The sequence below is a fragment of the Vicugna pacos genome, chromosome 11 (assembly GCF_048564905.1).
Source record: "Vicugna pacos chromosome 11, VicPac4, whole genome shotgun sequence".
NCBI lineage: Eukaryota > Metazoa > Chordata > Mammalia > Artiodactyla > Camelidae > Vicugna > Vicugna pacos.
In genome coordinates, this window is record NC_132997.1 from 80,610,050 (window position 1) to 80,623,107 (window position 13,058).

General features: G+C 41.9%; 1 long non-coding RNA gene across 3 annotated transcripts in view; it reads left to right on the top strand.

Annotated features, from left to right (window-relative positions):
* The first annotated feature begins 366 nt into the window (after nucleotides 1–366).
* Nucleotides 367–13,058, top strand: part of LOC140699840 (uncharacterized) — a 359,940-nt gene continuing 347,248 nt past the window's right edge. For all 3 annotated transcript variants that reach the window (XR_012078086.1, XR_012078088.1, XR_012078087.1), the window contains exons 1-2: nucleotides 367–424; nucleotides 2,186–2,302. This is a non-coding gene — a long non-coding RNA (uncharacterized lncRNA). The remainder of the gene's footprint in view (nucleotides 425–2,185; nucleotides 2,303–13,058) is intronic.

Below are 13,058 nucleotides of genomic sequence, written 5' to 3' on the forward strand. Positions count from 1 at the left end.
AAAAAGAAAAGAAAAAAAAAGGTGCATGTGTTCCCGTGGATACTGAGCACTCTTAATAATTTTGTTGCGAGGTCCTTCTTAAGTATGGGTGGTTGCCAAGTCTTCCTTCTGTGCCTTTTGTCTGTTATCCCTTTGGTTGTGGGTGTGGCTGGTGTTATGGTGGCCAGTGCCTGCCCTGGCTATTGAGCGGGGCCTCCTTCTTGTTCTGTGGTTGTGGCCGCTCCCGCCCTCGCCCTGCTGCGTGAACTCCTCTCACGGGTCCCAGAAGCCCTCCAGTCACGCCCCAGGTCTGTGCAGCTCCCAGCGCAGGTAGGCAGGCGGGCCCGCCCCTCCCAACGCCATGTTCTTGCACCGCGCAAGCGCACGGTGGTGGGCGGGCCGTGCACCCTCCCAATGCTGCGTCCCGGCGCCATGCTTGTGCACGGTAGGTGGAAGGGTTGCTCCCCTGTTCAGTGCCGCTCAGGTCCCTCTGCCTGGGGCTGTAAACAAATCTCAGTCCTGCCTGTGGGGTTGCACAGCCCCTGGGTAAGGATTCAGGTTTCCACCCCCTCTCAGCCTGGGAGCTGCGCACCGGAGAATACGGTGGCTGTGGCTGCGCCCCGCCTCTCTTCCCCTGGGAACGCGCCGGTAATGGCGCCGCGGGTCTGAGGAGACAGAGGCTACGGCGCCCCTCCCCCCGGGCACACCAGCAGTGTTGCTTTTGCCTTTTTGTGTGTATTTTGTGGGGGACCCAGGCGGTTCTGCTCCATATCCCCTCCCAGCCACTGCGCACGGCACACTGCAGTCCCCCGAGGTTGCCTCTGGTCGGCCGGAGTCCTCCACCCAGCTCCGGCAGCCTGACCCGTCCCACCCCTGGCGGTTTGCGTCTAGGGCTGGGGGTCGAAGGGACCCTTTGTGCCCATTTAATTTAGTTCTGTCAGTCAAGGGCTATTCCATACGTATCTGAGCCTCGGAGGCTCCCTCTCTGTCCCGCTGACCTCTCCGTTGTAGAGGGGGACACCCAGCGTCCGAGTGCTATTCCTCCTTTGCTTCTCCCTCCCCACGGGACCAGTCCCACACTATTTTCCTTTTTCTCCTTTCTTTTTCCCTTTTCTCCTACCAGATTAGTGGTGTATTTTGTCTTTTGAAGAAAGTGATGTTCTGTCAAAGTTCGGCAGGTGTTCTGATTGGCTGGGTGGGTCCGTGGAAGTCAGTCTTGGCGTATTTGTGGGAGAGGGTGAGCTACGAGCGTCTTTCTACTCCACCATCTTGGCCCTTCTGCCCTTGCTGTCTTCTCAGGTCACTGTATGTATCAAACGAGATGCCCCATCCTGTAATGAATTTAATATACTGGTACAGAGCAGTTACCATGAGCTGAAGATGAAAGCAATTTCCTGTCTTCTCCCTATGCATGTATTTGCACTTTGACTGCCGTGTGAGTGCTGGCTGCTAATGCCGCACAAGCTGCCCCTGCCCCAGAGAGGTCCCCATCTCTCCTGGCAGTAGCACCACAACCCCATTCCTGAATGGGGCAGGTGTGAGGTATAATTTATCCTTCAGAACCCCCTACAGGTCAAGTTGAGAAGAAAATTAACCTGAGACTACCTCCTTGCCCACCTCGTCCTCCCCTCTCATCCCTCGTCCTTCTTCCCTTTAGTGCACACTCAATAAAATGCATGCCTCAAGTCCCTGTCTCAGGCCCTGCTTCTACGAAACACAAACTAAAGCACTATCCCGTGGTGGTCAGATCACAAGACATCTCCATCCTAATGATTCAAAGGGTCCTTACAGGTATATCTAGGACAGCTATGCCTTCCTCAACATAAAATCTTAAGGAGCAGAAAAATCCGATCCTCTGACCACCTGCAACCAGGATTAGCTGAGTGCCCCTGCCCAGTCTCCAGCTGCGTGGCAGAGCAGAGGAGTCCTGAGAGGTGGGGGGCCGTGGGGGTTTCTCGTGGCCAATGAGGTGTACAGTGAGTGGAGCCTTCTCACCCCCAGGCTGAAGTACCATGGCCTGTTGCAGCAACGGGCCTCAGACAGCAGCCCTCCCCCTATCAGGAGTTTCCCTCTGTGGCCGCTGGGCCCCAGTCTCAAGAATGATTATCATCCACAGGAGCTGAGCTTTCCTGAAAGTGATTGTTTAGCGGGAACATCTGGTGTGTGAATGGAAGGCTTATGTGTTTTTCCTCTTCCCCCCCTCTAGTCAACACTAAGCGAATGCTTTAAAAGGTGGCCCTGCTTCTCTCGCGAGGACTGGAGAACTGCTTCATTACTGAACTCCGCATTTCATCACCGCACTTACTGTTTCTGAGGAGAGGAGGTATGAGCCACAACTTGGGAGATTTTCTTGCTAATTAAAAGTTTCCAACATCTCTGTTTGCCAAAGAAAACACTGCCCATATTACCTTCTTCAAGTATTGCTCATTAAGTAGGACCAGTTCACCGTTCCCAACAATAATTGCTATAAGACCTGTGGACGTCTGTTTTTGCTTCAATTGGTCCAAATATATATTCACACACACACACACACACAGACACACACAGACTCATACACATATTTGTGTGTGTGTGTGTAAGATACCATCTGGGACCCTAATGTTATAAAGAAATTGAGTATCTACTCATATATTTTATTTAATTAAGTCCAGACTTTTCTAGGTTTTTCTTTGCAACTGTCCTCTCCAAAGCCCAGAACTATTATGAGTGTGATTGGTGAATGCACTCCTTAAACATGTGATTGTCTTGCTCTTGCCAGGGGTATGGGATGATTTGGGTAGGAAGTATGATGCTTCTCTTTGATGTAATGATGAAGACCACAGACGTAGAACTGAGTCTTATATGTGGCCTCTGGCTGGTGACTTATGCAAGGGAATTCACATCACTTAGCCTTCGTTTCCTTTCACCTCAAAGTGCAAATAATAATAGTGCTTCATGGTGCTTACCATGAGGTTTATAGGAGATAATTCTTGCCTCCCATGTAGCTCCCACTTATCAGATGCTAATCTGGGTGCCTCTGGTCTGCACATTATTCTTGTGATTTGGCCTGGGGCTTCCAGTGAAAAGAACTATATTTGTGTTTTATAGGAATTAGCCAAGCAAAATCGATACAGTTCTCATGGTAAAACCCAAAGGCAGTATACGGACTATGGCTTTGTAGCAGACAGAAACCAACTAGTCTTTCATGTGAGCTGAGATATGCATGTTGTCTGAAGCGATGACCCCATGGTTATAAACACAGATAAGCCGCAAGTACCCTGTGGTCAGCTGTGGGAGTACGAGATGCCCTTGGTTTGCCGATAGAAGATCCGACTGCCCTTCAATTATTACAGAGATGCTCTACCCCCAAATTGTGACTTTAGCTGCTATTTCTAATTTTCCTTTTCTCCCTTTCCCAATGAACACATAACATGGGTTTTTCATTTCTTTATTTTTTTTCCCCCTACTCTGAGGACTATTCAAGGGCAGTAAAGTTAGGGCCTTAGTCTCAATGCATCCTCTACAGAATAGGTGTTTAATAGATATTTGTTGAGGACATCAAGTTGCAATCATGAAAAGATAGTGTTTTGGATGAAATCCATGTGCATATTAATTAGAGCTCTTTTGTGGTTGTGAACTGAGGTCTTGAATCCACTGTGGTTAGATTGACTTGGTCCTTGGTTTCTGACTGACTGGGCCTGAGTTCCTGTTCTCATGAGGCTCAGTGGTAACCTTACCCTCTCTCAGGAGCCACAGGGTCTTTCGTATCTGATTTCCTCTGCCTGACTGCCCGTAGTCCTATTTTTAGTCATCTTCCAGCCCATGATCCTGCAACTGGAAGGATTCAAGCAAAGAATCCTAAAGGGGAGATAGATAGAGGGAATCTGTTTATGGCTTATCTTTTCAAGCCAGCAAGCCGCTGTCTCTGCACAGATTTTAAGTAGTTTTCCATCTCCAGTTCCATCATCTGAGACCTGGGTAGTGGAATACCATGGTACTGAGCTGACCATCCCTCTCAGTTTGCATAGAGATGAGGCAGCTTCTCTGAGATGGGGATGGGATGGTTACTGCCAAACAGACAATGGAAGTCTCATACCCTTCCCTTCCTCCTCCCCTGCCACAAGCCTGCTGCATCTTGTATGAGTTAAAAATGAGCAGAGAAAATACTCCCTCCTGGAGCATATGTTCAGGGGTAAGAGCAAGGTACTCTCTAAGCATGAAATTTAGATTACCTTCTAAGCAGAAAGCTAGGAAAAATTCAACATGCCGGAAATGAAATTAGCCATCTGTAGAAAAACCTACCCTAAATGATAAGCAGTTGAACTTCCAGGTTCAATGATTCAGGCCTCATCAGTCTCGGGAGAGTACGGTTGCTTAGCAGAGCTAAAGCTTTTTCTTTCTTTATCCTCCACGTAAGAAAGGGATGTGCTAACAGAGGGTCTTTCCTGCATGAAAAAAAAAGAAAATGAGGCTCCGAGAGCTGCATCTTGGACAAAGATCCAGCTCCCCCTTTCCCGTAAGGGAAGGGCTTCTCATTATCAGACGGGAGCTCCCCGGGTCATTATCTTTGTTACCTGCACTTCAATCCCCATCTACGTTTCACTTTTATGCCTGTAATTTCATTCCCCGTTACTCTTTCTAAGTTCATCAATGATTCACCTCACCCCAGCCACCAAAATTCCTGGACGCTTTCTAAACTTCAGACTCTATTTCAAAAAGATTAATAAAGTGAAACATTTCTTTCTGGAAATATCTTATAACAATTTCCCTTGAGAAACTCCTTCCTGATACTTCAAACCTGATGCATTCAAATCTCTTCTGGGCCTTTTTTTTTTGTCTTTGCTCCTCCCCTAACCATTTGTGGTTGGGATTTTTGGTGTAAAGCTCGCTTCTCAGCTTCTGCTTTCATTACTCTCCCCTAGGCTAGTGTATCTGTCTCAAGGCTTTTATCATCACTTCTAATAACCTGTAAAATTGCACTGCAGGTTCTAGGCTCCAGGGAAGTCACTGTCTTGGTCCTGGTCCACACAGTCAGTGCTCTGCCTCTCTACTCAGTGATGTGCCAGTAAATCTTTAACAATGAGCTTCCATGCAGAGAGGGAGGAGGAGTTGTGATTTGAAGTTCACAAATTTCCATGGCATACTGATCACGGTTGGATTTTAGCTACAGCTTGGCATCGATCGGCTTACAAAACAACTGAAAATTTAACAATTGGCTCTCAATGATTAGACACCTTAAACTCTACATCCTCAACACTGAATGTCATCCCACAGCTCGTGTGACTCTGCTTCTCCCAGCTAGCAATCTGAGTCATCATGACTGAAATGTAATTACTGTGAGAGCAGGGACCCTGCTATTCATGTTTATTGTCTTACCACCAGCATCTAGAACCATGCTGGTACCTAGGACACAATAAACATTTGGATGGATGAGACATTATAGCCAATAAGCCTCTCTGTTTTCTGGGCCTACTTAGCCTTTTAAATAATAAATTAGAACTCTTATTTCTTTATCCAATTCCTATGCATTTAGAAAATTAATTTCTGATAATAGAGAAAATTGGGTCCTGGACCTAAATTCTGAGAACCTAAAATTGGACCATGGGGATCCACCGAGGGCCTGTGCACATGCCACCTCACTGTTAGAATGCCCTGATAATGTTCTAGAGAAGATAGTGTGAGCATGTTTGCAGAAGTGCTGTAAATAAGGAAGCATCACCATATTAAAACCACATTGAAACAAGCTGGGTCAGCCACTGAGGTGCCTGATAGAGTGGGGAGTGCGTGGGTTTGAGCTATTTCTAAATCTGTGTTCAAATTACTAAGTTGGTGGCTTGGATAGATTCCTTAACCTTTGTTTTGTCACCTATAAAATGCTTATTATAATATCTAACTTGCACTGTGAGGGGGAAAATCATGTATGTAATGACAGTTTATCATTTGAAGAAAAATCTGGTTTCTAGCAGATCTAGGGTTGAGTCTTGATTCCTACCAATGGTGCACAGTGACCTCTACACGACACCCACTAACCATTTATTGAGTAAATGAATGAGTGAATATTGGGAAAATGAGGTCCCGAGAATTTAAATGACTTCCTACTCAAGATGCAATGAAATGCTTTTTCCTGGAGGATAATGATTATGAGGATGATGTCTTGAGGCAAAGGGAAATAAGAGTGAGGACCCTGATATGAGGTACCTGCTGATCTGGCTTCCAGTGATGGAGAAGAGATGACATCCTCTTTTGTTTCCCAAACTGGCCCTGATTCTCTTAGTGGAGAAAGGGTCAAAGCCTCTGCAGCTGGCTGTTCTCTGTTCCAAGGCTGAAGCTTGTGGCAGGAGGGAGGGAGGCCATTCTGTGGTGCCATGCTGCAGGTGCCTCTAGCAGGAGGAGACAGGTTCTCCTCCTCCTCGGCACTAGCAGTTTGGAGGGTTCTGCAGCAATCTGCTCTGCCTTCCTGAGAGCCCCGAGCAGGGAACCAGCCCTGCCAGGTAGAGACACCAGATAGAAAGGCCCCTCACTGGGCTCTGGCATAAAAAATTCGAAAGACAGTTAGAGCAATTTTCCCTTTTCCCCAGATGGGATAAAGACCTCTTGCTACTCTGGGGCTGGTTAGAAAATTCCTCAGGGAATTTTATCTTTTAAACCAAGGGAGTCCCTGAGATTTGTCTCTAGCTAATCCTGTTGGCCACCACTAACAAAGGCAAAGGCAGTGCTTGGTAATAGCAGGGGCCCCATGAACGTTTTCTAGACTCCTGAGGACTGATTCCTGTACTTGAGAAATCCCCCTGGCTTTGCAGGGCAAACTGATTAAGGCCAGTGGCTCATGACAAGATGGGCAGAGTGAATCGGCCACAGCAAAGCAGTTCTTTAGGAGGCTAATTTTCCTCAAATCACCAGTAGAGGTAGAGAAGAAAAGTTTCCCCTTTCCCCACTTGCTTCTCATTGGTACCCCAACTTGGATCATCCTGTGACAGAATCCTAATTATCTCAGTGTCCTTCTGACTTTTATGCTGTTCATGACATCTGAGAATTCAAACTGCTGGACTACAGCCAGGTCTCTCCGGCTGGAAGATGTGCTTTGTGGGCCATATAATTGTTTAAACTGCTTTATGGAGACGTAATTGAAGCACAATAATTGCAAATGTTTAAAGTGTACATTTGATCAGTTTTGACATATGTATACACCTATGAAATCATTATCATAATTAAGATAAGAAATATTTCCATCACCCTAAAGTTTCCTCATGCTGCTTTATCATCTTTCTCTTCCTCCACCCACCATGCCCAGGCCACCACTGACCTGCTCCTGTCACTATAGATTTGTTGGCATGTCATAGAATTTCATGTAAATATAATCTTACATGATGTACTCTTTTTTTTTTTCTGTCTGGCTTTCTTCTCTTAACATCACACTTTTGAGACTAAACCATTTTGTTGTATGTAACAGTAATCCATCCCTTTTAATTGCTGAGTAGTATTCCATTGTATAGATATACCAGATTCCAAAATTAAAATCCACTCATCTGTCAATGGGCATTCAGATTTTTTCCCCCAGTTTTGACCAATACAGATAAATCTGCCATATATATTTGCATACAAGTCTTTGTATGGACATATGTTTTCAGTTGTCTTGAGTAAGTACCTAATAATGGAATAGCAAGATCACATGGTAGTTGTCTGTTTACATTTTTAAGAAAGTGCCAAGCCATTATCCAAAGTGTACTGTTTTGCTTTCCTATTAGTAATGTATATGTATTCCACTTTTATCACCATCTCCAACTCCTGGCATGGCTAGTCTTTTAAACTGTAGCCATTCTAATGGATATTCAAATATATCTTAATATGTGTTTAATGTGAATCTTAATGACTCATGATGTTGAATATGTTTTCATGATTTTATTGGGTGCTTATGTATTTTCTTTCATGAATTCTCTGTTCAAATCTTCTGTCCAAGTTTTATTTTTATTGAGGGAGTCATCTTCTGTCCAAGTTTTAAATTGGGTTGTTTGTTTTCTTATTATGTAACTGCAGTTCTTAATGTATTCTTGATATAAGTCCTTTGTTTAACATATGTATTGCAAATATTTTCTTCCTGTCTGTGGCTTACCTTTACATTTTCTTAATGGTATCTGTGTTAGTTTTCTATTGCTGTGTAACAGATTACCGTAAACAGAGTGGCTTAAAACATCATCCATTTATTATCTCACTGATCTGTAAGTCATAAGTCTGGCACTGTGTGGATAGATTCTCTACTCAGGTTCTTACAAGACCAACATCAAGGTGTTGGCAGGGTTGTGTAACTCTCTAGAGGCTCTGGGGCAGAATATGCTTCTAAGTTCAATAAGGTCATCAGAATTCAGTTCCTTGTGGTTGTAGGACTGAGGTCGCTGTTTTCTTGACACATGGTGCCATTAATCATCTAGCCAGCAACATTAAATCATTCTCGTGATTCAAATTTCTCTAATTTTCCCTCTGCCTTTCTCTTCAACTTTTAAGAGCTCATGTGACTACACTTTGTCTATGCAGAAATTCAGGATAATTTGCCTATTTTAAGGTTGGTTGATTGTTACCCTAATTTAGAAAATGCAAGATTCCCTTTGTCATGTAAACTAGTATATTCACAAGTATCTTGGAGATTTAGACATGGAATTTTTTGTTGGGTGGGGCATAATTCTTTCTGCCATAATGTCATGCAAAGAGCAAATGATATAAATTTTGGTGAAGTACAATCTACCAAAATTTGTTTGTTCTTTTCTTAGAAATCTTTGCCTACCTCTAGGTTGCAAAGATTTTCCCTTATGCTTTCTTCTAGAAGTTTTTATAGATTTAGGTTTTGCATTTAGGTCTATGACTCAGTTCAAGTTAATTTTTGCATCTGGTGTACTGTAACACCCACTATCCTCCCCTTCCTCATATGGATATGCAGTTGACGTGGCACCATTTATTAAAAATACTCCCCTTTCCCACTTGAATTGAATTGGGTTGTTCTTTTGTTTATTATTGAATTGTGATAGTTCTTTACATATACTTGATCCAGATGTGTTTTTCAGGTATTTTTCTCTCAGCCTATGGCTTATCTTCTGATTTTCTTTACAGTGGCTTTCAAAGAGCTTTAATTTTAAATTTTATGATGTATAATATATCCATTTTTTTCTTTTATGGTTTATGCTCTTTGCTTCTTATCTAAGAAATACTTGTCTAACATGAGGTAACAAAGATTATCCCCCATGTTATTGTGAAAAGTTTCATATTTAGGACTATAATTCATTTTGAGTTAAATTTTATATTAGTGTGAGCTGTGGACTCAGTTTCTTTTCTTTTTTTCTTTTTGATATGGATATCAAGTTGTTCCAGCATCAATTTTCAATTGAATTGTCTTAGCCCCTTTGTCAAAAATCAATCTGGCATACATGTATGGGTCTGTTTCTGGACTCTATGTGTTCTTTTAATCAATGTCTCGATTACTGTAGCTTTACAATAAACTTGAAACTAGGCAGGGTGAAACTTTCAACTTTGGCTTTCTTTGTGAAACTGGGCTATTTTAGTTTCTTAGCTTTTCCATAAATTTTAGCATGTTTGCTTCTACATGGTTGGAACTGCTTTGAATCTATTTATCAATTATGGAGAAATCGACATCTTAACAAAATTAACTTTCCAATCTGTTATTGTGGTATACCTTTCCCTTTTTAAAAATATTCTTTGATTTGTCTCAATAATGTTTTGTAGTTTTTAGAGTAAAAACATTGTACGTATTTGGCATATTTACAGCTAAGTATTTCATGGTTTTTATGCTTTGATAAATAGTACTGTTTTTAATTTCAATTCCCAATCGTTCTTTGCCAGTATAAGTGTATATGTAGCTTTTGTGTAGATTCTTTGGAGTCCTCTCTGGATACAGCTCCCTCTTGCTGTATACCCCATGCTGTAGATTTCAGCCATCTTGCCTCCCCCCAATTCTGGTCTCTGCTTCTGCAACTCAGAAGGACTGCTGCAGTCTGTTTTGACTCCACCTCTCTATTCCAGGGCCAGGCAGAAGACTGGACAATTTGGGTCTCATCTTTTTACTTTCCCTTCTTTTAGGAATCCCAGTCTTATGTAGTTCATTATCCAATGATGAAAAATGTTGCCTCATATCGTTTGTGTAGTCTTTCAGGTATTTATGGCTGGAGAGTTCATACCAGTGACTTCATATGGCTGGAGGTAGATGCTGTCCCGTAGTTTATTTAACCAAGTATCCATAAATAAATACTTATGTCATCTCCTAACTTAATTTTACCTATCCTGCTGCAATGAAGGTCTTGTAAGTATACCACTTTGCACATATGTGAGTTTGTTTGTAAGATAAATATGTAAGAGTGGAATAGTTGAGAATTAGCACTTAAAAATTTGTACTAAATATTGACACATTTTCCACAATCATTGTAAGTGAGCACCCGTTTCATAGCTCCCCACAGAAATTTGTGGATCTTTGCTTAATGGAGTGAACAGATAGCTCATGGAAAAGGAAATAACAAATAGTTCTCCAAAATTTGAAAAAGATGATCTATCTCACTTATACATTCACATACTCTAAAGATGCTATTTCTCACTTACATAAGATTAGTAATATCATGTGAACCTTTCTTATAGAGTCTGCATATGGATACAGAAAGAATAAGCCAAAAAAATGGAAGCAAAGTCTGGGCAGATTGGGGCCCTGGCAGTTCATTTTCCCCTGCCACTTGCTGCTAACACTTAGATCTGAGAGGAACAGTAACCATAGCCAAAGGGTCCCTCAAACCTCTATAGGTTGCTGCCAAACCTTGGCTACCGACTCGGTACCGTTGTCCCTTACTGCATTCCAAGAACTGACTCGTGTCACTGGCATTGCCAAGCACAAATGATGGATTGCCTGAACCACTTCCACCAACACAAAATCTGCAGAGCAAAAACAGAACCAAGTCCCGGGCCAAATTCTCAGCACACTTCTTAATTACCCCATTAAATCTTGTGCAGGGCTGTGGTGAACTTGCTCTGTTCCTGGCAGCCAGCTGCTAGGAGAGAGAAAATCTGCTGGGGATTTAAAAATTGTGTTTTATTTTGGTTAAGGGAATTTGGATTCTTTCCACCCACTGGTTTTCAAGGTCCCTTTTTGCCATTAGACATATTAAGCTTGGTAGTACACAATGAAGTTTAAACTCATAATTTGCAAGGTAGACAGTTCTTAAATCATATCCTAAATATACATCACCAAATATCTCTATTTAGATTAGAGTGTCCAAAAACACTACATTTTTTTAAACACTACAACTTTCCTTCCTTGAGGCCTTAGTGAAAAGTCTCTTATCTTATAGAAACTCAGGAACCAAGACTAGACAATCTAGACTTGGGAGGTTGGTGGTTAAATACACACAGGATCTAGAGCCATCATGCCTACATTTGAATCTCAGATCTACTGCTAATGAATATATAACCCTGGATGCTTATTAAATGTTCTTTGCCCCAATTTCTTTACATATAAGCTGTGAATAATAATATATATCTCATATCATTATGCTTGAAATCTCTGAGTCATGTTGAATATTAATAATAACTTCTTTATTGGAGAGTATTATCATTATTTTTTTGATTATTATTGATGCTTTGATAACCACAGATGGAGGCACCATGGAGAATGGCTCCAAGAACAGAAGGAGAACAGTAGCTTAGAGATGAGTTAGCCAAGCATTTTGAATGGCAATTATTTCCTCAGCACATTACTAGCCGATGATCCTTAGCTTTGTGTGGTCAGTGGTCTGTTTAGAATGCAGTGGATAATACACGTGAAGGTCCAATGAAGAGAAGAGAATATCACAAAAGTATGACTTAGAATTGTCATTAATACTTAACAATTCAAGAATTGCATTCTTAAAACTATCAACAAACAAGCCAAGATTGGATATACTGAAGTCTGACTGTTACTACTTTGCTTTACTTGGAGTTTTGCAATAGACTCATAATTGCTTTTGGAAGGAATTCAAAGGGCAGGGCTTAACTCATTAAGACAGGGTCCTATTCCAGTCCATCCTGCTGTCTAGGCTGAGATTAGTCTTCTAAAAGTTCATGTCTGATCTTGTCAGCCCATGTTATGTACCTTTCAAAACTTAGCAGTAACTCTGACTAAATTTAAACTTCTTAGCATATTTTTTTGTCTGTCCTGCTGTATTCTTACACATCAAGCTCACCTATGCTTTTCTCATTTTAAACCCAACTACTCACTGTTCCCCTGGTAAGGCCCATGTCAAGTGCTATGAATCTTATCTCAGATGACGTTATTTTTTTTTAATTGAAGTATAGTCAGTTACAGCACATCAGTTTCTGGTGTACAGCAGCATAATGTCCCAGTCATGCATATATATACATATATTTGTTTTCATTTTCTTTTCCACTAAAGGTTATTATAAGATATTAACTATAGTTCCCTGTGCTGTACAGATCAGATGAAGTTATTTTGCTCCTCCTATCTGAAGTTTCATGGCACCTTGTCTGTCTTTCTTTTGCTACACGTGACATTTGAAAGATACATGTCACCATACATTTCCGCAAATGGCAATATATAAACACATACCCAAACATGGAAGTGCATACATATAATACAATTATCCAAAGATGTTACAGCCCAGTGGTCAAGTGCTTAAGTCCTGTTTCTGTCCCTTACTAGTAATGTGACCTTTAATGAGTGAAGGAATGAATATATTAACACCTGCTCCAGACTGTAAAATTCTTTGAGTTCAAGGGAGGGAGTGAAATGTGGGCTAAAATAGTGGGAGAATTCTTTCTAGAGCAGTTGGGAAAACTGAGGTAAGTTTTTAAGACTGAGAGGGATATAAAGGATAAGAGAAAGGAGTAAAAATAATGCAGACCAGGCATTTTGCTTCTGGAAGAGAAAACCCAAAGGTCTTGCATCTTTGGCTGTGATGGGGCCAAACGAAGCAAACAATACATTCTTCAACCATACAGAACTCCTGTTCTCCATCCTTAGAAAAATAATTCATCCAGGCATAATAGCCACAGTTCCAACTTAGATGTTTCTCAGTGAAAATGTGAATCTAAGCTCGGGAATGACTTTGCCCTCTTGT